Genomic DNA, 25,939 nt, shown 5'->3' with positions numbered 1-25,939 from the left:
TTTAAATCATCCGCTTCAATCATGCTACGCACATGGAGCTACCGAAATATGGCTCGCATGTGCATATAAAGATCGTTTCTCCTTTGCGCATACCAGCTGAAAGAGTGAGAAAAAGAAAGACAAAGGACTTGGCTGTTGGACCCCGACACTATCTCCTTTTCTCTCTTCGTTTCCCCTTCTCACCGCCTCTCTTCGTCTCTCCATCGAGTATTCCACGAAGACTCGCATACTAACCCCGGCGTCGTTGGAATCTTAATTACGTTACAGTCCATTCATGGCAGCTGATGTCCCGACATCGTCATCACGTCTAGCCGCGACGTATCGACCGATTATTCGCGTGAGAGTGTCGAAATGTCTCTGTTAAAGGCAACCTTGGAGTAAAAAGGAAGCGCAATTTCGTAACTTGCAATATTGCAGTCTTGCGGGAAAACAAGGGAAAAAGTGGTGAAAACAATGTGATTAAATAGATATATCATGGAAACGTAACGCTTTTATTTTTATCGCGTCGTCAGAGCGTAGCGAGATTTTATTTTATCCCCCGACATTCAACGGCTGATGTCAACTGTCAACTATAAATTATCGACATTCTTTGATACCTCAGGAAAGAATTGGCAAATATCCGCGTCTCTCCGCGATACGGAGCGCGATGAATGCGATCCGCCTTTGTCTGAATTTCACTGAGAGGCGCATTGCAGACTTCCCGGATTACGTTCTTCTTTTCCGGGCGAAGCCCCATCAAACGAGAGAGTTCCCTCGTCGATGCGGCAACGTATATATATACATCGTGAACCTTCGAGACATTTCTGCTCTGATATCCGATTAAATGTCACTTGTCGTTAAAAAGAGCTTTAGATGCTTTCAGTCCTGTCGATGTACGTAGGTGCGGGTCCGCATCGCGTCTTGAAACGCGGCGGGCATTGGTCATCAATAAATCGAAACAGAGAGAGACCGGTTTTGATTTATTATATTTTGCTAAAAATAACATATATTAATAAAAGAAAGAGAGAGAGAGAGAGAGAGAAAGAGATTTATATCTTTAGTTGGATGTGACATATTTACACAAAATGTTTTCCTCAAAAGCGTCATTCTTTGTTAAGAATGTTTCCATCTAACAATAAAATGCAGTGTGCAGAGGCAAACGAAACGCGAAAAACGAATGAAAATTAAACGGAACAACAGAGAAAACAATCAAGAATAGCAAACTCTGGAAGCACCGGTTAAAAAGAAATCGTTTACTCGCCGTTATTCCGCTAGCCGTTTCTTGCTGATGTGTGTGTGTGTGTGTGTGTGTGTGTGTGTGTGTGTGTGTGTGTGTGTGTGTGTGTGTGTGTGTGTGTGTTTAGTTATTTTTCGGCTGTTTTGCAGTCCCCCGTTCATACGACATTAAAATTTGATGGCACATAACGTGTATTATGATTACACAAGAGCAGGCTTCGTTTCTTCTCGAGAGAACGCCAGCGATTTTCGCTGAAGAACTTAGCATCTTGCGCGTTTTTGCCGAATGCTCTTTCACAAATCTCACACATATCTGTACACACACACACACACACACAACCACACACACACACAGAGAGAGAGAGAGAGAGAGAGAGAGAGAGAGAGAGAGAGAGAGAGAAACGAACCAAATCCGGGGTAACGGGGAAATGTCGAGGATTCAAATGGAATTGAATGAAAAGTCAAATCGTTTTCTCCCATGGCTGTTCCTCGGACGATAAACCCGTATCATGGATCCGCTTACAGTCGGTTGCATCCTACCATAGATGCACTGATAACTCTCGCCTCCTATGCTTTTCCTCGTAGATGCGGTCAAGACCCCCTCAACAAATGGCCACTATCTTCATCGTTATACGACGACATGGCCTGACCCACGGTCTTCACCATTAACATTCTTGTCTTTTGATAAAACCCTGCGATTCAGAGATACGTCATTTAAAGGAGTTTAAATTAAGCTTACTCCGCACTTTTCTGGACTCCACGCTTCAAATTACTTTTTTGTCTACAGTTTAATTAAATTTATTTTACATATTTGCCATCAAAAGATTTAGGTATATATTTGAAATATTTTTTTCCTTAGATCATTAAAATAACTGTATACGACGTTCAAGCATGTGCGAGCAATATTTTTCATTTAAATTAAAACGAAATGACGATTTTTACGTAGCTTTCGGAGATTCAATCAGTAATTATTTTTAAAAAAGAATGTGTAAAATTATCAGATGTATATATATCAGAATGAACTTAAATAATTAACTTTTAAAGATTAACTGAAATATAATTAATTCATATGAAATGTATAGGATTGATATGATTTATTTTGGCAAAAATTTCGGGTATTTGGATTATGCTCTCTTTAAAATAAATGAATGTGTATATGGTGAGCAGTGTAACAAGTTATTTGCGACTTTATGATACCCCGTAGAATTGCAGGATTTAATGTAATCCGTGTATAATATCACCACATAATTTCACACTGCATTATCGCCTTTGCAATGGGAATGGCATGCGCGGGCAATTATATTATATCCATTTAATTAGATGTACCTACACAGCGCAGAGGTATAATGAAACCTCGGAATTCTCAAAAGCACTTTACGCGATTCGAAATTAATAAGATAAACAACCGAGAACAACTAAAAAGCGCAACGAACAAAATTTTACAAATTAAATGACTTTGAGTGGTGTTATTGCGCCAATTTTTTATCATTACCGTCACATTGCTTGTCTTTACTTGCCCCTCTTTTTACGTTTCATTGACCGGCGACCATAATTTATTGCCTGGTCACCATCCGGTCCAATGTATCGTTCAAAAACGATTGGATTAAGCTCTATCGGGTTAAAGTGCCTCGTTTACGTCCATAAGTGGCTCTCTTCTGCTAATCTCAATTCTGAGTCACTGCTAACACAATTGCCTTACGAGCTGACAGCGACGTCGATGAAGACTTACGTTCATCAATGTTGTGCAATTAGCCGGCTTTAATTGAGGCGTAGTTAATCATGATCGATGGCAAGGCACTTATCCTCTATCTACTCAGTACGTGTACGCAGCTTTAACTATCGCTCCCATCATTTTCTTACGCTTAGACTAAGGGAACATGTCAGAAAGAGCTCTTGTATGCATTTAAGCTATCTCGCAATTCAATTAACCAATTTAAAATTTCCACAGAATAAATTTTTTTGACAATAACATAGAAGAAAGGAAAATATTTCTGAGAAAAGATCTTTCTTAAGAAAACATCTCAAATATCAAATGCCGTCTTCAAACCATCGAAAAAGATATTCGATATACAAGATGTTTCAAGTTTTTTACACTTTTATCTATTGATTCTTCGGTCAACGAGACCATGATCGATACATCGGTAGATTTATGAAACAAAAGAAATTGTGTGAAAAAGAGGCTCATACGCATAAGGTTAAACGTACTGAAACTTCGCCTTTGGTTTCTCTGCACTTTCAGCAGCTGTATATGGAGGCTTCCACGCACTCTTGGTGCCCACTCGAAAGCTCCTTTTACCGCGATGCAAGGTGCACCGTTTGCACGATGCGACGTTTTATCGTCTCGCGTCCGTATTCATCGCGCGTAAAGTTACGTATACCTTCAACACCAATCTGAAAATTTTCCAGAAAAGCTAGATCTTATATCAGATTTTAAAACTAAACCCTAAGATTAATTTTTTTTAATTTAAATACATCTATTTTTGTATTCACAGCCTTATATAACATTTTAAATTCAAAATGGCGATGTTTTTATTTATAAGAATGAATAAATTTATTTAATTTACACTTTCTGTAAAAAAATGACAAACTATCATACATTTTTAAATTAAAATTTTGTGGTAGCGAAAAACTTTTTTAAAAACTTGAGATAATTAATATAAACATTTTTTTTTAATCTTGGCTTTAATTTCTTAAAATCTTGTGATGAAACAAGCTGCTTATTAATATTTATTTTAATCATACGAATTTTGTACGAGTTTAAAAATAAAACGCTAGTTTGACAATAAGAGAATTTAAAAAATACGGGTTTTTTTCTGAAAGTTGACGCATCTCAAGAAGTGACATTTTATACCACAATTTGATTCGCTTGTAATACAAGTTGACCCTGCACACTTCGCACTCGTTCGATGATACGACTTTACGACTTGACGACAACATTTCTTACTTACGTGGTAGTTTTCTCACCTCTTTTCTCACTTTTTTATACCACTCGAGTGACAGTATTGATGACACCGAAGGCTCTTAAGGGCTTAAAGTATCTAGAAGCTTCAATCGGGACGATTTTCAGCAAAACACTTTCTTGGATTTTGTTTTCTTATTTGAGTAACTGGATTATTCTTAAATAACTTATCTGAGAAATTCACACAATGTTTGCAATAGATAATCATTTAATCAAAAATGATTCAAACATTATTATGGATAAACATTATTTTATATTAATCGAATTAAATATAACTGATATTGTTTCACTATACATTCTTACATAAAGTGGTGAGATTATTTCTATATTAAATTTATAATGTGCCGCTAAAATTAAGTCTTTAACTAGAGCTTTAGAATCGTAATGATTTGCAAAGTAAATCCATCAACTATCTCAGTTAGGTGATTTCAATCTAAGTTTTAAACTGATTATACTAATACTAGATAATTGAAACCTAAATAAATTACGTGTCTCTATTTGAATTTGTTAAAATTAATTCTGAGTTTATTCCAAAACTGGACCGTTTAGTTTCTATAAGACTGAATCTAAAAGTAGATTTTAATATTAAAAAATAATATGTAAATTAAATTACCAATTATATTAATTATATGTTCGTGAAACTTATTTATATCGTATCTTCGTTATATCGTCTAACATTGATTACATCCTTTAAGTTCGACTGTTTAGCAATAAAAGAAATGGAAGTTATTTTTCAACAATTTCCTCCCGAGTTTTAATGTAATTTCCGGAAATGCACGTTAAGATACGATTTTTTAAAAAAAGAACAGAACGTATTGCTTTATCAACATGTTCTGTACAGTTTTCGCATTTTAAACGCGGGCACATGTTTTACGCCAAAAACCAGTTTCACGGCGCCGCCGCGATCTCGCATACAAAACGGACCCTACTACTTCCCATTGCAGTTGTACATTGGTTAGTCATTTCCTCCATTCTTAGTACAGTGCCCTCCCGCCTTCTCGTTGCGGGATACTCTATTAATATCTTCCGATTTCAGCAGATTCCTCGTCCTTCGTGGCATCTGTCCGCTATCCTCCTCCCCCTCCCCCGGAAATTCTGTAATTTCTATGCGCATTTAAAGTGTCATAATATTCGTCTCTTTCCCTTGGAATATTCACGCAGAATTTTAAAAGGAACGAGTTCACTGTACGTAACTGATCGGCGCCAGCGATTGTCTGTCGCAACGTAAAATGTAGTCAAACGTAATCCGTGACTTTTTGAGAGAATTAAAGTATTTAGCGTTGCGTATTAATTATACCTAAACGTCATAATTAAATTCGAAATTGATAATTACGCGTAATATCGAGTGCATGATTCATTTCAAGCTTCGATTAAATTTAATAAGCCAGCTCAATATTTGATATAATAATTGTTTGGGAGAAATATAATATTCGGGTGATACACGTAATAATCGCGATTTGATTTACGGTCATTCTCCTCCGCGCCCGATCATAGAAATATCACGAAAACGTATTTCTAGATTTTCCCTTGCGCGTTCTTCACATGCCAATCTCGCATTTTATCAACAACGTTTCCTCGCGCGGAGCCCAAGTGCTTTTATCCGTCACCCGGCGAGAGAGAGAGAGAAGGAGACTCTCGGTCTCTCGATTCTGCTGCTCTCGTCGTGCTGCGGCAGGGCTTATCTAGAGTCGGTGTTGGTTGACACACTGCGTTAGTATTGCCGCACGGCCGCGTTATACGTGCTCTTTCGTTACTACGGCTCAGTTCGCTCGCGCCTTGCCAGCGTGCGGTGCGCGCGTAGGCTTCTCTCTCGCTCGAGCGGCCGCCGTCGTCGTAGCTGCCTGCCTGCCTGCCTGCCTGCCTGCCTGCGGTGCTCACCGCGCCGTGCTTCCCTGACATTTTCCTCTCCGGCGAACCGAAGCGCCCGGAGCACACGCCGATCGCAGAAAATGTGAGGAACACACTCCCACACGGAGCGACCACGAGGAAAGATCGGCTCGACGAGAGGAAGAAGAATGCGAAGCGATAACGCGTGGAATACTCGCGTTCGCCGCTGCTTGTCTCGGACGTGCGACGTTTCTCCAGGAGTGCGGAAGGTAACGGGGACCGATCTCGCCTGATGATTCCCGGGCTTTTCGAAAAATACCGGCGGCACCTGTTTTCGGGAGTGGAGGCGAGAGGTACCTTGAGGAAGAGGCGGCCGCTGGAGGATGCGATTTGACGCGGATGGGCGAGGAGGCGCGATACACCTGCGGCGACGTTCTCCGTCGTCCTCCTGCGCACGTGCGAACGTCGGGAACAACTCCGGGAGATCACCGCTCGCGAGGGGCCCTTTAATGGAGGCACCGGCATCACGCATTTTTTTCGCGTGAGGTCTCGCGGCGCTCGGAAGAGCGCGGAGTAGGATCGTCAATCAAACAGGCCGTTTATCCTTAACGCGTCTCGACTGTAGTTATAATTAGACTCTCGGCCGGAGAGCCGACGAGGAGGTGCGTTACGCGGCAACACGAGGAAAGCGTCTAAAGGGAAACCTGTCTGGCCGCGCGCGCCGTCACGATAGTGAAAGTTTAACCAAAAGTAAATCAGCTGTGATAAGTCCTGTAATCCGGACTGCGTATGATAAATACCTACACACCGCGCCGAGCAACAGTAACAATAATATATAGCATCAATACAATATCTATCTATTTAATGCGAGGCCGAAGACTAAAGTTGAAGACCAAGAAGGGATTCTCTATCATCGAACGAGAGGCGAAAAGATACGTGTCTGTGTGTATATGTGTGAGTGTGTGAATGTGCGAAAGAAAAAAAGAGTGAAGATGCACGGTGAATGCACCATTTCTGCAACATCGCCGCGAGTGAAGAAAGATCTGAAATAACATAAATTTCTGACGGCGCGGGAGAAACGAAACGTGTGGACAGCTAAGGTTCGACGAGAAAGAGAGAGAGAGAGAGAGAGAGAGGCGGAGGTGATTCTCGAACGAAAATGGAGCTAGTGAAAAGCGGCACTATCGAGATGCTGTCTCGTCGAAGTGTGGCGATAAAGGATTACAGTGTCGAGAACGGCAGCGAGGACGACGAGGAGCGGTGCGACGAGAGCGATCGGACGTCCCTCAAGATCGACCTCTCGATGGCGGAGCAGTTCTACTACGAGGTTATCTCGTCGTTCGAGCAGGAGGAGGTATATAGATAGTCACCGACACGCCTGTATTAATTCATTACACTTCCCGCGCGCGCCGATCTCTCGACTTTCAACGGTATCGATCCGCGGGAAGACAAATGAATCGGTAGCAAATCCGAAAAATTCCGAGCTTGACCGCTTAGAGGGCACTACTTTTATTTCGCCTCGTGTCACTCGAGAACGAATTGAGAAATTCCGATATACAAAAAAATTAATTTTTTTTATATTTATTTATAATAAAGCCGCAATATTTAGATTTCTCTCCTACAGCCACATCGCACCCTCGCAGGAAAAGCGATACAGTTTTTATTAAGATCCATAATTGGTATTAAAATTTATGTCATTTTTTTTTTTAACTTGTATTAATGTCCCTGATTATGAAAGCTGATCTATTAAAAAAAAAATCTATACGAATACAAGGTTGAAAGACTTTTAACTTGTGTCACTTTTCTTGCAAGAGTGTGATATACACGTATGTTAATATATTTTTTGCAATAATGTAGATTACAAATACGTTTTAACTCTAAAAACGCTGATTTAAAGATATAAAAAAATGGCACGGTTATCAATTAAAAATAAATTTTGAAGAATTTATTAAGTGAAAAGTAAATAATTACAGTCCTTATTATGGATCATAGATTAAAATGATTTTCATTATTTCGTGTAATTTTAACGATCGACCATTTAAAAAATTGTCAATTAATATTAATGTAAATTTTAAGGAATAATTAAAGAACTTGTTAAAAATAAGTTTTTGCTTCTTTTCTTAAATGTCAACAATGATTAAGAAATTGATTTTATATTATAATAATTTTAAAAAATTAAAGAATGTAAACTCTTTTTCTATCATTTTATTATCACTTGTATGTACTTTGTAAAACGCTTACTTTTGCAAATTTAACTCATAAATAGGACTCTATCCCGTAATTGGAACCGTCACCTTACTAATAAACAATTGAGAATACTGAAATATATCGTAGAATCCGCAGAGCTGAATGTGCAAGGAAACCCTGAAAATCTAAAATAGTATAGTATACACACGTGATATAACGAGGTCTAGAACGAATGAGTAAAACGACAGCACGTGTTCCGGCGTGTTCCCACCCTCTCGTCATTGACCGCGATCAATGACGCGGCGACGTCAGGTGCACGTGCATGCAGAAGCGAATTGCATAGCTTTTAATCTTTCCGTTGCCGCGTCGACTAATAGCTTACGGGTGCAATGGAAACATCCCCTTGCGGGGGCCGCACGACGCGCGATAAGCTCGGACGAGCCGGCTGCGTTTTGGCAGCGTTACAAAACGCCCGTTTATTTTAGCTCGAGTTGGTACTTTATGCACATTCGTGTACGCGCACGCAGGCCTTTGCCTCTGACTGCGAAATAACTCGGCGTTACCGTTGCGCCACCGCGACAATTACATTTCAATTGAAAGCACAACGTCGCTCGTATCTCGGCGGAGATGCTATTTTCAGGGGCGCGCAGCACGTGCTCGCTGAACGTCAGGCGTCCCGTCAGATGACAAATCTTTTTTTTTTTTTATCAATTCGTGCTTTCTATTATACACATTTCGTATGTCAATATCTCGAGGGTCCTGACAGACGACGATTTCAAAAGCACGTTCGATTCGCGTAAATCTTGCATACGTAAATCTCTAAAAATTTACGAAGAGAGATAGCGATCTATGAATAAAGAATGGATAATGAAGAACGAAGAAAATCGCTCGTCCCGAGATAAAGGCTGCTCTTAAACCTCGACACGCAACGATCGCCACTCGGCGATTACCGAAACTTTTCTTTTCCCCTTTTTTTTCTCTCTCTCTCTCGTGCACTTGTAATTCCGCAAGTCACTGCTTCTCGATCGGAGTGCATGGCGTGGCGCATTTGCGCGATTCACGAATCGCTCTAGGGGCGAGGAGCGAATCTAGATCCCAAGGCGAACCAGTCGCCCTTATAAAACGACGCAATAAATAATGCTAGGCCGTAACGCGCGAGCGCCGCGAGGATCATCGTCTGAAATGTAAGCTCGCGCGCGGCACGCCCACTAAATTGTCAATCGCGAAGCGTCCGTGGCCGCGCCGACGACGTGTGCACGTACGCCACGGCTGTAAACCACGCTCGTTATTCGGCCCATTAAATTGTTTCGCCGTTCCCTCGTGTCGCTGACGAATGCGGCTGTTCCCTTCGTCCTCGCGCCGTGTCACCGGACTGCCGCGATTATCGCCGGACGGAACGAGAAGGGGAGTTTGAATCGGATTTTAGACTTGAAAAATAGCTCGTCGCTTTGACTTAAGCTTGCCCCTGCCCCGGCTTGCCTGATTGCGAAAAGTTAATTTTTATTTCCGGCCAATTACCGCACTCTTTGCGAGACTCGTTGCCTTAATCTCATTAATGTTTTTATCTCTTGTCCGATCGTCGCGTTCGTTGCAGGCATCTCTGAACAGTTGTTTTCATCACTGTCTTAACGCCTCGATGACTCGTTGATTAGCAGCATCTCGATGTTTTAGTTTAATAGTCATTTTTTCAAAAAAAAAAAAATGTCATTAAATTTAAGTTTAATTTTGTAAAATAATCTATCTTTCAGTATCTCAAACGTTTCGTATTGAAAATTTATTGTCGAATTTTTTATAAATATACAGCAAAGCTATGTAGAAAAAAATTAGTCTTAACTCTATAACCATTGTCTTATATATAAAAAAGAATGTAAAATTTTCTTTAAAGAATTTAATAATTTTAAATCGACAAAACTTGCTTGCATGAAGAAATTGTGTATAATTTTATTGAGAAAAATATATTTATCTTTATTAAAAAAACAATTTTATGAATGGAGAGGAAAAAAAATATTGGACAGAAAATAACGATATCTTTAAACTGTGAATTTTGTATTACTATTATTAAAATAATAATCAAAATATTCTGTTTAGATGTGATTATTATAATTTTGAAAAATGTAATATTTTGCTGAAATTTAAGATTATCAAATTCTTTAAAGATTTTGCTTTTGTTTATGTTAGGCATATATAAGATAATGATTATTTAATTAATTGTACAAATTTCTCTCTTTTTTTTCTCATTTTCTCTCCAAATTTAAACGTACCGATAATCTTTCCATTTTTCGCGATAATTTCGCGAACGCGAGATCGAGCTCAGAATGTCCGCAATGATGTCTACCTGCTGTGGAACGCGTTGTCGCGAACGCGCCAAGGATTCCTCTCCGATGTTTTCTGGCGCAAATGCGACAAAAACGAAGCCGAACCTGGGAGGTATGGGATCGTTCGTCGTTCTATCGAAATACTCCAGGCGCTTTCCGTTCTGCCGGTCGGACGCATATTTTTGCATAATTAGGCTCATAATTTAACAACGCATCGCGGAAACTCTCTACAGTGTTGCTCAGTCTCGGCACGGAATGCGCCCGCTCGGCAAACGCGAACTCTACCCTCGGGATCGTGGATTAAAAGTACAAGAGGGAAACACCTGATAGTCGTGCTGTCGCATTGCGCGCTAAGCCCGGAAATAAAAGTGCTCCCGAGGCATTTAAATCGCCAATAAATCGATGACGATAGCATCACCGTTGTATGTATGTGCAGGATTTGTTTGATTTATTTGGCTAATATTTTATGTGTGAATGTATTATCCTTTATTTTTTCTAATAAAAATTGATCATATAGAATATTTCTTAAGCAATATTCAACATTTTTAACAGAAGTTGATTTTTTAAGCCATTTTATCAGACAAGATTATATGTGCTCTCAAAGGATCTTTTTAGAGAAAGATTTAGAATATTAAAAATTTTATAAAATTATCATTGTTTTTGAGCTCCTAAACGAAAAAAGAAAGATTTTAAAATATTCATTTTTTTATTCAATTTTTTTCAAAATATTAGTACAAATATAGAAATGATAATTCTATAGAATTTTCAACGTTCTGTAATTCTGAAACGAGGTTTTTAAGACTATATATGTTAATATTAATTCCTTTATAAAATATTATTTCATAAAATAATTTTAAAAATAAACTTCTAAAACATTAAACATTGAAACATTCTGTACAGATATAATATATCAAATCGTCACCAGCTTGATATCAGTTTTTTGTTCAAAACGTCTAGATGTCGATTCTTGTAAATTAAAAAGGGATACTCAAAATGACAATCAGCATATTATCATTCATTTACAGTGATAGTCTTATAATTATGATGATTAGTGAGTATTCACTGTCTTTTAGTGATTTCTACTTTAGAATTAATGTATAATCGCTGAAAGATCAGCGTATTTATTTTACTGCTTGATAAATTATGAGTTTACCATTGAAAATCAGTGTGTTTTCACTGACTTTACTGATTGCAACAATAAAACCGACGTCGACAAATAAACGGAAAAAAAAAAATAAGGAAGCTACGGCGTGGCGCGCCGTTTCCGGACTTGAGGCATTCGCTCGCTGCTAAACAATGAATTAAAATATGCGACACGGTACAAAGTGTGTTTGATGGTAGGCGGTACGTGCCGGTACGCCAGGAATGCGCGGGGTCGATGCAATCGACCTGTCGTCGCCTTCGTCGGTACCCAGCCATTATCACGCACTCTTTTTCGCTCGATGCACGCGGAGATTGCGCGCGTCCGACGATTTGTGTGTCAGGCGGCACCCACTCGGAGAAGGGCGGGAAAGGTAGGGAACGCCGTTGTGTCAACGTCGATTGTGCAAGGTCCTCTCTTTCACGGGTGATTATATGACGAAGGTTACGTAAAAGATAGGTGCATGGGGCATCTGTCGGTTTTCCTCTTTTCTTTTTTCTTTCTCCCTCTCCCCCCTCCCCCCTCTCCAAATGCAGATGCTCCCGTTACACGCAAGCATTGTTCCTTTCGCACGCGCGAGAGGTCTCGGACTTGTTCCTCGTCGTACTTTATAACACGTGAGCCCCGCTCGAACCGTTCATGTAAAATTCATAATCGCGACTTATGCTCTCTTTCCGGGAGGAAGGGGGAGATGGGCGAGCGCCCGCTGAGATTTATGATGCCGCTAAATTTAGCGCGGCTTTCTTCCGCCTTCGCCGTACACACCATGGCGAGATCCGAAGGGTATGTCTATCGAACCCGCTATTCTTCCTTCGTCTACGTGAGAGCGAGCGTGCGGGATATAACGAGCAAGCAGGGCTCCCTTCTCTCTTGACAATATCCAATTATTTAACTGCAACGACGGCGCGATTTCACGCGGCTCGACACGCATCTCATCGACGAGTCTATTTCTCTCTTCTTCTTCTTCTTCTTCTTCTCTTTCTTCTTTGCTCCTCACTTCTCTCTGAATCACCGTTTTCCGTCCGACAAGATGGCAGCTACGAAAGGCGAGGAACGATCGCCCGGGAGAATAAATTATTCATTGTTTACGGGCGGGTCAGGCGGAAAAACCGAGGGCAGAGGGTGAAAAATACAGCTACGGTGAAACCCAAGGGTGCGGCCCTGATTTCTCACCTCCGGTCGTTAAAACTGGAGGCGGGAATGATGATTGCAGGACTTCGGTGTCGCGAACGATGCGAGAATTAAATGATACCGGGTTTCTCGCGGGAATCGATGAAGCTATAAATTACACCGAGCGAATCGTTTAAACTTTGCATCGAACACGATAAGTAGATGGTATTGTAGCGTCGCTGCAATTTCTCAAGATGAAGACAGCGGTTTGACAGCGTAAATATTTCCTGAAATTTTCAACAAAACAATAACTGTATTTGACAATCGCATCTTTGATTACAATACAGTTCTGTGCTTTGCTTTATTTTGATTAGAATAACTATGAGATATTAAATTTTTTGCCATAATCTTTATAATATTTCTATAATCTCTTTGTAATCTCATGATTTTTAATATAATAATTAAATAAACGTAACTATATATAAACATATAGATACACTAATATTTTATTATTGCTCATCGCCGTTTGTCATTTTGCAGTACCAAATATTTGTAATGCTAGTCGACTTTTGAACGTTCTATTAATATCACATAACTCAAACCCGCCGTTTATAAAGTAAAATGGTGCGTATTTGCGTACGCCGAGATTCTTGGCAATCCCGTCAAACGAAATACGACAAACCCGCCGTTCGAAGATCGATCGTTCTATGAATAATACGAAAACGAAGAGCATCGTCTGATTACACGGATACGAGGGGGCGAGATCTCGAAGGTAGCGCCGGATCGCGAGACGTAGCTTGAAGACAGACTGCAAATCTGCAAGGGTAATCACCCGTCGCGAGAGACGAATGTACTCTTAAATTGCCAAACACTCGTCCGATGAGAAATGGAAGCATCGTCGAAGTGTCGTTTAAAAGAGAGGAAAGAATTTACCCGCTTTAATCGATTTTCACCGAAGAACGCGCCCATAAATCACCCGGAACTAATTTTTCTCCGCCCGTTACTGTCCGCGCAGTTTGTTCGCGCGGGGAATCCCCCCTCCCCCCGCGCACGAACAAATGAACATTACACAAACTGCGTAATGTAACATTTGCATATAGATATAATATTATGATACATACGGGCGATTACGACGATTATCCGTACACATAAATTTCATGCGATCTTTCATACCTATGGAAATTGTACCGCCAATTGGCATGTTAATCCCCGATACTCCAGCGTTGGCCATAAAATTATTATTATGATAAATCCAGTGCTGAATTACCGTATGCATTTTGAACGAAGGATTTCGCTGCTCTTTATTTATTTAATTTTTATTAATTGCGAATTCAGTAATCATTAAGAATTCTTGTGAGCACACAGCAATATTAAATATTATATTTTACATATGTGTGTATGCATGGGCATTCTTTGGAGGTCCCTTTGGAGGACAGCATGCCATATTATAAGCATCTTAATTTGCGACTGAATGAATCGTGACGTTATTACAAAGAGCGAGGATGAAAAGCGCAATGTTCACGATCACGTTTTATACGGATTATGCCGATGTGGCCAGCGAGAAGTACGTCGAGCAGCGTAAAAATGAGATTAAAGAGACTGTGGAGGATGACCGAGAGAGAGAGAGAGAAAGAGAAAGAGAACGAGAACTGCAAGAATAAGAGTGCAGCGGCGAAAGAGAGGAAGCGATGCGACAGGTGATCCTATAAACTTTAAGTGCCGGGCGTGATCGCCTTGTTCCACGGGCCGCATAAAAGTATGCGTCTTTTTTATTACACCACGTCGTAATTAATTCGGATCTTAAATGAGGGTGGAGTGGGACGGAGGCGGACAGGGTGTCGTCGAAGAAGCCGGGTCGAATTGCCGGCCAGGAGGGAGTGTCGCGTCCCGCGAATCGTCTTCTCGACGATTTAGTGCGAATTTGTGCCTTTACGACTCGCCGATAAGACGGCCGTTGCATTCGCATCGTGCGATAAAGAAAAACCACGGAGATAAGAATCGAGATACAGTGAGAAAGTGGCCCTCCTAAAGTTTCTTGACGACCGACGATTTTCTCGACGATCGTTGTCCTCTTGGAGAATTAGTGCTCGTCCCCTTTAAAGTGTTCCATAAAAATCCGAGCCGAACCTTTAGAGGTGCATCTTCGGAAAAAGAATGCAAGGTGTAATTATAATGTAATTTATTTTATGTTGAAAACTCCAAGATCTTAGCATAATATTAAGTTCAGAGCAAAGAATGATTCAGGTCATCAGAAGCGAGTGTTGTTGAAATGATCGGGGAATACGTGCTCGAAGCGCTATGCAGATTTCATGAGACAGCCTGCATTACGCTATCTCTTCACAAAGGTAAACCCGTTATCGATATTTCCGTGTAATTTGCGGCATCACGAGCTCGCGCCATTCAAAGTACTCGGAGACAAATTGAGAGCTTTAAAAACAGCTTTAGTTAGAGTCACGAAAAGCGAGACAGCAAAGTTGCTCGAGGACACGTGACGCAGAAGCTCAATTATCTTTATATCTTTAATTGCTCCTACGAAAAAGACTATTATGTAATTAGCCGTAACAACGTTCACGTTTTACACAGTCGTAAAACTAAAGTTTCTATTCTATTCCCCAAGAATTGTAAAAAAATATAATATATCAAAGGTGTATCCAAGGGCGTTATTCTTAATTGCAAATTTCTTAGGGAATATTTAACGATTACCTCTCTTATGAAGGATTTATTCTTCCAGGAGGCCATTTTGTCATATTATATATTTAATTTTCAACACTAGATTCCCACTTAGATAGGCAATTCTCCGAAGTTAACGTATGTGAGGATTCCTAGAAGCCTTTGACTTCGATGTAAAACATTCTTTTTTTATCGATTATACAAATACTGTTCCGCTAGACACAACATGTAGCGCGATTATTTATATAAAAATTAGATTACATTAGATTAGATTCGCTTTTAGTAGAATTTACATAGGAAAAAGTCACGTATATATATATATATATATATGTAAACTACATATTTTTATTTCTTTTAATACAGTGCAATGTTTAGTTTCTGAGAAATCGGGGTGACGCTTCATCAGGAACCCTATGCCAGGCATTGGCAACCTTCCTCTACATTTTGAGGCATAAACTTTCGCTATCTGTATTCTTGCGAGAGAAGCTTGATGCGTTTAAATTAATTTTAAACGCCTCTTAGTTTCCGACATCGAAGAACTTTATTAGTCGTTCAACTGAGAAAAGAGAAGATCGTGTGAACTATATCTGCAGTAGAAAACCACTCGATCCCGGACGATTTAGCGAGGCAACGTATCTCGAGCGTGATAAACAGCGATTATCCAAGCTAATTTACCGCAATTCGTTGAACAGCGCCGCCGGTCGTCCGGCGTACTCATAAGCTATATCCTTGCGTCATTGAAATCGGCGCGCTGCACGAGCGATAACGCGGCCGGTCGCCGGTATACGCAATGACATCGCGTCACGCAAAGATCGTATTATGCAAAGTGATAAAGCTTCGAACGCGTGCGGCGCGCCGTTGTACAAGCTCGCCGGCCGGCCGGCGAGCGGAGCGCTGCTTATTATTTCGCTGGCTGAATTATCGACGCAATTTCGCCCCGAAGTGATAACGCTTACGAGACCGCGTCACCGGCGGATAACCAGCATGGGCGAAATTATCGTTATTTATCGCGATAACGACGTGACCGAATAAACGCGCCGGGCCTCTCCTTCGCGCGCGCGCGCGCGGAAGAGGACGCGTCGACCGTTCGTCTTTATCGCCGCTTTTGGCGCGAGATCACGAGATTCACATACCGGTATGGTGAAACGGAGGGTTGGGCGTTTCATTCAATATCCCCCCGCCGGGGGAGAAAATATCGCGCGTTTTATTGCACCGCCACGCGCGCGCACCCGCCCCCAGATTCTCATCCCAGGCATCGCGTCGCCCTGAAATATCGCGAGTGCACTTTCGCGCGCCGAAATATCGGCATTGTCATCGTATCTGATATCGCGCGTTCTCGGAGCGAATGTGAAGCGTGGTTGAAACCTGTTGGGACAACCGTTCCCCGGCGATATACGCGGCGAGTATTGACAATCGTCGCCCGTAAATAGCGGCCCGTTTAATTCGACCGCCCGCGAAAGGGTAAGAAAAGTTTTTCCCGAGCGGCAGATGAGTGCGGGAAGAGGGCGGGTTTTCTTGGAATCCTTCACGGCTAATGTCGCATCCAGCGCGCGTTCGTGGTGGGGGTCATTCCTAATCGCGACGTGGTTTATCGCGCTCGCGATATCTCGACGTACGATAAGCGTCGAGACGTCGCGTAATGCTCGTTTCCGATCGTGATGTTAAGCGCGCACGGCGAATGTAAATCTCTGAGATACTGCGTGTTCGCTAAGTGTTACTTATCGGGCATGAGCACGAGTAACGAAATGGCACGTTTGTAGGAATTCGCGCGAAAGTTTACTAACATGTCATGTACACCGTTGTGATACGGTTGGGAATACGGTTGAGAAGGTGCAGAGCCCAAGCTGATTAATGCGAGGCGTGTAATATTCCGTGACATCAACTTATAGATTTTATGATTTGAAATATGTAGATCACTGGAAAAATAATAAATTTTATTTTACAATTTATCTATGTTCAGCCTCAAACAATAATAATGAGCATTTATATTTCTTTTTACTTATCTGGAATTATTTTACTTATAATGTTGTTATTAATTACCACCAATATACATTACAAGAGTTTGAAGAATTCTTAAAACGAAGGATAATTATTTAACACGAAATAATAAACATAAAATAATTTAAAAAATAAATTTAAAACTAAAGGTGTTTACTTTTTTTTATTAAGACTGTATATATAGTGTTGCGTTTAGATAGCTTAAAATGATCTAGACAAAACTGTATATTGTTTGATATAATTTTAAGATAATAATATCGCTGTTAAACAAAACAATTTAGGATACAGAAAACAATCTGTTCATATTTTTATTAATATATTATTGGTATTATTATAATTATATTTATTGACTTCTTTTCATAAATTCCTATTTCTTAAAAGCAAGAGTTCGTCAAATAATTCAATCTGACAAGTGTTTCTATTATTTTGATTTAGATCAGTATGCAATAAAAATTAGATTTGCAAAATAGAAGTAATACAACTCACATATATTATTATATAACAACTGACAGAATTCCTCATAAAAATTTTCGACTATTTATAGTTTTGTAATTTTTACATACTGCTACTATTTTCTGATCTGTATAATTTATTGTTACTACTTAGAAAAATTCTTTTTTATTAGAATAAAAATAATGAAGGAAACTTAAAAATTGAAGTTAAAGATAATACTTTATATTTTCTTTGAAAAAGATACTTTTTTGTCTTAGAGATAATATGTTTTAATTTTAATAATCCAGATAAAGCCATTTCTTCATTTAGATAAATTTATATGTACAGATAATGGCAACCACACCCAACTGGCTGTATACATACACACAAAAATCTTGAAAAAAAATTAAAAAATAATTCTACGTTTCGTACAATGAAACAATCAAAATCGCGGCAATTGATAGCACGCACAGCCACTAATTTAATTTTGTGATCCGCTGGAATTCAAACTGGGAACAATGCATTGGCTCATCTCGCCCGCCTAATTAGTGCGGCCCGTACCGAGCGGACGATTCGTTTTGGTTATCGAATCGCGCGCGCACGGCCGTTCAATTAACACCGGGATACAGGGCCGTGCAGCTTCTTTCTCCATTTTGAATTTGCGGTGAGGCATCAGCCTCGGCGGTCGGGCACGCGGAGATTATGCGGGGAGAGAAAGAGAGTGAGACAGCTGTGCTAAGGATCTCGGATTTCAAATGGCCTTTCAACTCGCGTTACACACGGATTTAAGTAGCCCCGACGACCGGTTCATACGGGCTCGGAACACAAACGCGCGAGTCGCGCGAGTTTGTTTCAACAGGCCCTCGTTTGTACCGTACGTAATTGACCGCTGCGGCTTTATCGGACGTGTCTATCTCGGGGTTTTCGAGCAGCCGCGAATTTCGCGAACTCGTAGAAAGGAGGATCGATTAATTGCGACCGACAAAAACACGCCATTGGCAACGCTTTAATGGCAAGATCGGAAGTTTTTCCGATGAATGCGAGAGATAGGTCTGTAATTTACATTGTGGTACATTGATTGCGGGGATTTCATAAAAAATAAGGATCTATATAATTTACATTGCGGTACATTGTGATAATTTCAAATAACAAATCTGAAAGAGATCATAACTGAGCACGAAACCGGTTTGTCGCAAATAAATTTAGGTCATTCTAAATATATTTCCCGGTCTTGTCTTCTATTTCTATAGTACTATATTTCTCTTCATATCGCAATCTTTTATGCATATCTGGTCTATTTCAACTTTCGCGATATAATTACACTATTGCAAATAGCCCCGGAGCAATTGAAGCGCAAAACAAGATATTCTCATTCGTTGATTCTCATTCGTTTTTGTTTTCTTTCTTTCTTTTTTTTTCTCCGGCAAATATTCCACCGCCAGCCCTGACGAGGTCGCAAAGCAAAACGCGGATGTTTTTCCAAGCTATCTAGCGCCTCTCTCGGGCGAAGAAAAAATATACGGACGTAAAACGAGAACACAAGCGATGATTGTCGATCCGGCCAAAGACTTCCGGCCGGAGCAGAGAATCAAAGTCGTCCGTGTCTCTTTGACGGCAGCTAACGAACGTTGAACTTAAGGGCGCTTGCGCAATGATGCTTGAGAAGGAAATTATAATCAAGACGAATACATCACACCGTGGAAAATTGGCGTTAAGGTTCTCGACACGTCGGGCTCGAAGCTCGTTACGATACGCGTCCCACGTTAAGATCACGGGCATGCCTGCCGCTCGTTGTTTGTCATAACTTCTGTCATAACTCATCGTGTATTCCAGGAAGTTGATCGCGCGAAACTCGTTTAATTTAATTCCGGACTGTGCCTTTTTAATGCGCAATGCAAAGCGCGAGAATCTCGGGGCCGCGTTTTTTATTCCTTACGTATTTAATCAACTTGTTGCCGGAATGTGAATCTTGCACTTTTCCCTTTTCCACTTCGTTGCGAATTGTCTTTCTCACGATTGTACTGAAAAATTTAACGGAATACCCTGAATAAAAAGTATAACATACATATTGCTTGTAATATTTTCAAACTCTTTCTTAATCTTTTCTACAGTGCTATATTTTTAGAATTATTATTTGAATAACGATAAGATATTATACTATTTATATTTTACGTTTCATATTTACCACGTGAAAAGATATATTTGATAGCACGGCAAAAACGTGCGTCAATCAAAAGGATTAACGATGTCAAACGAATTAAAACATGTACGGATTAATAAATAATTATGAATAATAATTCAATTATAAACGACAAATTGTAGAGTATGTTAAAAGTAATCTGGTCTGGTTGCGTTTAAAAGAGTCGAGGATTTCGCAAAAATACATTTTTTTCTCTTGACGGAACGCAGTCGGAAAATACAGATGGAAATAGTCGGGAGCGGCATTATAAAAATATGACAAAAATGCGGATATATTCTGGATAGTGGCCAAAGGAGTTAATTATACCTCTCGTGCGCTCAATTTCCTCTACATCATCGTTGCTCGACTGTGATGATACCTCCTAAATGCGAGTAGTATCAACGTAGGAAATTTCGCCGCTCGATCTGGACTACTCGTGGATCCTTCGCTTCTCATTCGTCATGTTCGCTGAAGAGCCGGGATGAAATGAGAGAAACGAAAGGCACGGCTGAAGTATCTGTGATAGCTGAAAAGGTTTTCTCTCTAGACAGACTGGATGCTCCACCGATCCAAACACTCGAGAAGTTTACGATCGTCTCTTACCGTTTTTCTCGAGTACTCGATTAATCTATTACGGGGGGGGGGGGAGGGGGGAACGTTCTCTCTAGCATTGGAACGATAAATAGTAGCGGGCAGTGAGGTCTCGGTAATACAAAAAAATAAAATTACACCAAAGGGCACAGATCGAAATAAGTGAGGCTCGCTTTAACCCTCGGAAAATGTATTACAAAGTAAACATTGCGAGATAAATTTTGTGTGGAAAAAAATCTTAAACGATGCCATCGTCGTGATTCTGTCATAAAATAATAAAGTAATGTCTAAAGTTTCTTCAAAATGGATCGTAAATGAAAATGCGTGCTTAAAACTTTCTTAATTACCGCGCACGTAAGCAAACAGTACTATTGCATAATACTGTATATGCGCCACGTTAAAAAAACTCGTGTAATTTTGTACGTTGCTGTCGTTTTACACAATTGTGTACGTTACAACAAGCAAAGAACAAGCGGCAAGTTGAAACTCTGGTAACTTGCAAGGCAAGCATTCTTCTTCCGTAGCGTGCATTTTTATGAGCGAAAGCGTATTACGTAGCACGTACAAACGCTCCCAAACACGTGATCGTATATCCTTGACACTTTTGAAAATGCGTCCGCGGAAATGCCGAATATTTTCTGACAATACAACGAGTCTCTCTCGCTCGACCATGAAGCGACCGAATTATCATAAATAGGCACTGAGAGGCATCTCGGCGTGAATGTAAAAGTCGTCGGCAGTACGGTCACGTAATTCCGGGCAACATCGTTCTCCCGGTAACGCGAGGAGATACGCTTCAAAGCGGGTACCAAGGTTTCGGAACACCTAGGGAGAGGGGGGGGATGGGGATTAATTACGGCCCCTTTAATTTCCGTCACGTCGTGGAAAGGACGGGAGAGTTGCGCGCGCGCGCGCATTAACGGCGCAAATTTCGCTGCTCGATTTAGGTTCGTCGATCCTTCAGTGTCCCATTCATCATACCCGGGTTGAAGAGGGCCAAAGGGTACAATGTAACAAGGAGCACAGAAAGGGGGGAGGCTGAAGAAAGAGAGAGAGAGAGAGAAAGAGACGCAAGACCATTTCAGCAATTTTTCTTCTACGGCCGAATTAAAATATTTCATATCAAAGTCACAAAGTTAATTAAAAATAAACATTAAATCCAGAGGTGTAATGATTTAGAAATTTATTGATAAATTAACGCCGAATTCTGATTATTAAAAGAAAAAAAACTAAATTGGCACGCGAAATATAATACTTTTCGCAGGCGCTTTTAATCAGAAAAATTAAAAAAGTAGATAGACTTTTCTTATAGATTCGACTTTTTTTAATTCCTCCTAATTGTTAAATTTTACATCCGAATCTTTTCTTGTAGATCTTTACGTTGCCGAAATACGATAATGCCACAAAATGCAACAATAAAAGTCTGACAAATCGAAAAAGGTGTTCAAAAGCAATAGCTTTATTCGGTCTAAGGCAGTCTTGCAAAAGGAAACGTGTTCGCCTCGTCATGGGCCAAGAGGGACAGTAGAGAAGGGAGGAGAGGGAAGGAGAGGGGATTTTAATGGGGCAGCGGGGCTGTCTTCAATGGGAAAATTGTACCGGAAGTCTCCGCGCTGTGGAACGGTTCGCTGGAGCGCGCAGGGGTTAAAGGCCCATTAAGTGCGGTGCAATCACGCCCTGCACTACGACGCGTTTTACGAGAGAACGAGCTCTCAGAGTGCCGTCCGAGTCGCGCTGCATTAATGCATGTCACGCGTATGTATATACACCGCTGAGACGCACACCGAGGGCACGCACTGTCTCGTATAACGCGCTCTCACGAGACGCCCATCTGACTCGCTCTCGCGCAGGTAGTACTGCGAGGTGTACATACCAAAAATTGCAAATCGATGGCAACGCAAATTCGCGTACGTACATCTCGATTTTTTTCCTCGGCTCTTATCGTCGATATATAATAATAAAAATTTTATAGTGCTTCTTACAACGCTCTCGTACAGGATATTCGAAAGGATCGTTGAGAAATGTGTGAAAATTGTAAGGAAAATTCGCGTGCGGCAGCCTGAGAATATCGCGGGCGCTATAAAAAGAAGGAAAAGCGAATATATCCTGGCAGATATGGAGAGGTATCCCGTGCTCTTATGCGGGATATCTCGGGGATATTGCTACCAAAGTATCCTCGCGAGTCCTGCGGATTTTCTTCGCTTCTTCTTTTTTTTTTTTGTCGTACGGGATATGCGTGCGGTGCAAGAATCGGTGACTAGGGTCGCTTTCAATTCTCGTTTTCCGAAACTGAGAAACGCGGAAATCCGAGAGCTCGCGCGCGAGAAATTTTATCCAGCGTTCGCCGCTGTGGTCTTGTTTTCGGGCTTGCTCCGGAGTTGCAGTTTCACGTTGCACCGGATTCTTCTTACGATTTACTGCGTGAGAAAGTCACTCCCGGTTTCCCTTCCCCTCCCCCTCCCCCTCCATTGCATTTTTTACACTGCGGTTTTTTAATTGAGAATCCGATTCTTCGGAGAATGAATAACGATAATAATACTAAAAAGATTCACGTTTTCAATAAAATAAAATTCTGCACGGCTACACATTACTCATCGCAGAATCGCGGTTTTACACCGCAACTTCCGAATATCTGGACTTTGATTCGATTCTCAGTTGACGTGTGAGCACACAACCAGATTTCGCAGAATTATATATTTTTATTAACAAGAATATACGAATGCAAAGTTCTGCTTTGTTAGACATTCCATTTAGTGATTGCATTGAACGACACTTTTTGCATGCGTCGGCATTTTGTGCATGCTGTAATATACGAAAACGCAATAAATGAGGCGCTCCCATCCGATATCGACGACAGCTTTATATTACATTCTGTCGATTATAACGCTCGCGATAAAACTCTAATAAATAAATTTTAATTTATAAAAAAAAAACATTACAAACGCGTCGTGAATATTAACGAGAAATTTTAAGATAAAAACGCGCACGGCGTTAATTCGTTCGGCAAACGCGCTTGTCATAATTTAATGATATATCGTATCGCTTTAGCATATATGCCGAAATAGTTTTATGCCAATCGGATTTATTTATGTCGCAAGGACAGAATTCAATTTATCAGTATTAGGAAATCGGATCCTCCCATTTTAGAGAGATATCTTCCCTTTCATAATTCCCCGCGGTATTTTATTAACGGGCGCATAGTGAAACACGTGCGAGTTTAATTTGCGCTATAACACGCGCGATTCATTTTCAGTTAGATGCGCTTTCCAGCCGCGAATTTATGCGCGCACATTATGCGTAAAGTACGCGTAAACGCATTGCACACGACGCGACGAGATGACCGGCGGTCACAAAGTTCCGACAGGCATGCGAAATGCGTTCGCGCGAGATCTTTAATAAAACGCTTCACAATATACCCTACCCGCCAATCTTCTTACGCTGTTGCGTGTTTTTTTACTTCATAATATCTACCATTCCTTTCCTTTTTATTTTTGCCGCTCGCCACAAAAGAATAGCGTCGTGTCTACTTTGCCACGCAGTAGACAACCTTATAAAAGCTGCGACCTTCTTGGCGTAAAATTTTTATTACTAAAACATTATTTTATATAATGCTATAAACTTTCCAAATATTTTTTATAAATATTTGACAAAAAAAAATGCAAGATTTTAATTCCTTAACCATCGCACTTTGGAAGAATTTAATTTAATAACTTTTGTGTGTAAAATAAAATATTTTTGCTAATGAAAATATTTTATCTACCAATAACTTTCTTTAACGTAAGCACGAAAAATCGGAAAAATGACTTTAGAATTTCATTAATGTCTCATCTTATTTTATCATATTTTATTCTATCTCTTATAAAAAATAATTTTTTTATCTATTCTCTTTCATATAAAAGTAGTCTCTTTAAGAGCTTGCGAGAGACGACGTTCTTCTCATTACTTTTGTATAAGCTTAATTTTTCTAAGGTTTTCTGTTAAACATACAGTCCGCGCTGCTGCAACACTGTTTCGTTTTACAATGCGCCGTTATATTTCTACCCTGTCGGGCCATAATCAGCAGAAGATGCGTGCACCCGTGCGAGTCCTCGTGACCTGGTTAAGAGTCCCGAGTTACGATGTGTTCGCGAAACTCATTTGCACCGAATCTTTAATTAAACACGTATAACAACGTGGTCAATTGTCACGCCGCGCGGCCACACGCGGCGCGCGGAACACGCGTGATTATTGTCTCTTGAATAGAGCATGCAATATCTTTCCAAGCCATTTTATCATGTGTCATTAACGTCCGTTACGCATTCCGTTGCGAATGAAAGAGACCGTTTCAGATGCAGAAAATAGATTACACTGCTATCTAGATTGAGCTTGAGAGTTCTACAATTAAATATTAGCCGTACGAAAAATTTCATAATTGTATACGTAATTACCTATCTCTATTCTCTACCAGAGAAATGGAGAAACGCCCGTCAAGTTTAATTAAATCCTACACCTCTCGAAATATATATCTCTTCCTTACGGAGGACACAAGAGAAAGGGTATATACCGTGTGTTCTTCGATTCAATCATCGATGCTATTGTCTAAATTAAGATAGCACCTTTAACCTTTCGCTTAAAATTAGGTAACTATCGAAGTTGGCGCGACTCTAAGGGAAGGATTGTTTAAAGCAGACGCGACTGGAATAACACGCCCACGCCTACCTCTCCTCCCCCCCCCCCTCCTTGAATAATTAAATCTCCTTCTATCTCCAACCATATCGTGTATCTGTGAATAGGTTAATTAAGGCTCGTGCATATACAATATGTAAAATATTTCTTGTTTTAGCGAGAATTGTTTCGCGCTCGCGCCGTTGAATAAATCCTGTATTACGAAGTATGAAGTGCATGAGAAATTTTTTTCCCTCCTGCCACGCGTGATGCTCCCATATGCGCGTGTATACCAGCACACGCAATTAAGAATATAACAAACGATGACTGGGAGCATTATTTTTAAACACGCATTAGCGAGCGCGAGCTTTTTATACACTCTGTGTAAATTATTTCACGTCTTTATTAGCACGCGATACGTAAAACATATTTATATTTTGTGATAACGAGAGAAGCTCCCCGTGTGGAGCTTGTATTTTATGCATTTTACTTGCAAAATTGCTTTATAAACAGGCACTGTGTTTTAATTATATTTGTAATTAAGTCCTGTCCGAACTATATTTCCCGAATAGCATATTTTGTCGCATGGAAATTCTTCTCTCGGTATTATCTGCGCGTCCGGGTTCTTTGCTGTCTCTATTTTCCGCGTTCAGGCATTCAACTTCAGCCTC

At 40.4% G+C, this 25,939-nt stretch overlaps 1 protein-coding gene and 1 long non-coding RNA gene across 22 annotated transcripts in view; one reads left to right on the top strand and one right to left on the bottom strand.

Annotated features, from left to right (window-relative positions):
• LOC105833385 (dystrophin, isoforms A/C/F/G/H) overlaps positions 1 to 25,939 on the top strand; it is a 459,023-nt gene that overhangs the window by 412,765 nt on the left and 20,319 nt on the right. The gene's annotated exons all lie outside the window — the stretch shown is intronic.
• Positions 1 to 25,939, bottom strand: part of LOC118644708 — an 86,497-nt gene that overhangs the window by 50,139 nt on the left and 10,419 nt on the right. The window lies entirely within an intron of this gene.

The sequence above is a fragment of the Monomorium pharaonis genome, chromosome 3 (assembly GCF_013373865.1).
Source record: "Monomorium pharaonis isolate MP-MQ-018 chromosome 3, ASM1337386v2, whole genome shotgun sequence".
Lineage (NCBI taxonomy): Eukaryota > Metazoa > Arthropoda > Insecta > Hymenoptera > Formicidae > Monomorium > Monomorium pharaonis.
The sequence above is the reverse complement of the archived record's forward strand: the minus strand, read 5'-3'. Positions and strand labels throughout refer to the sequence as shown.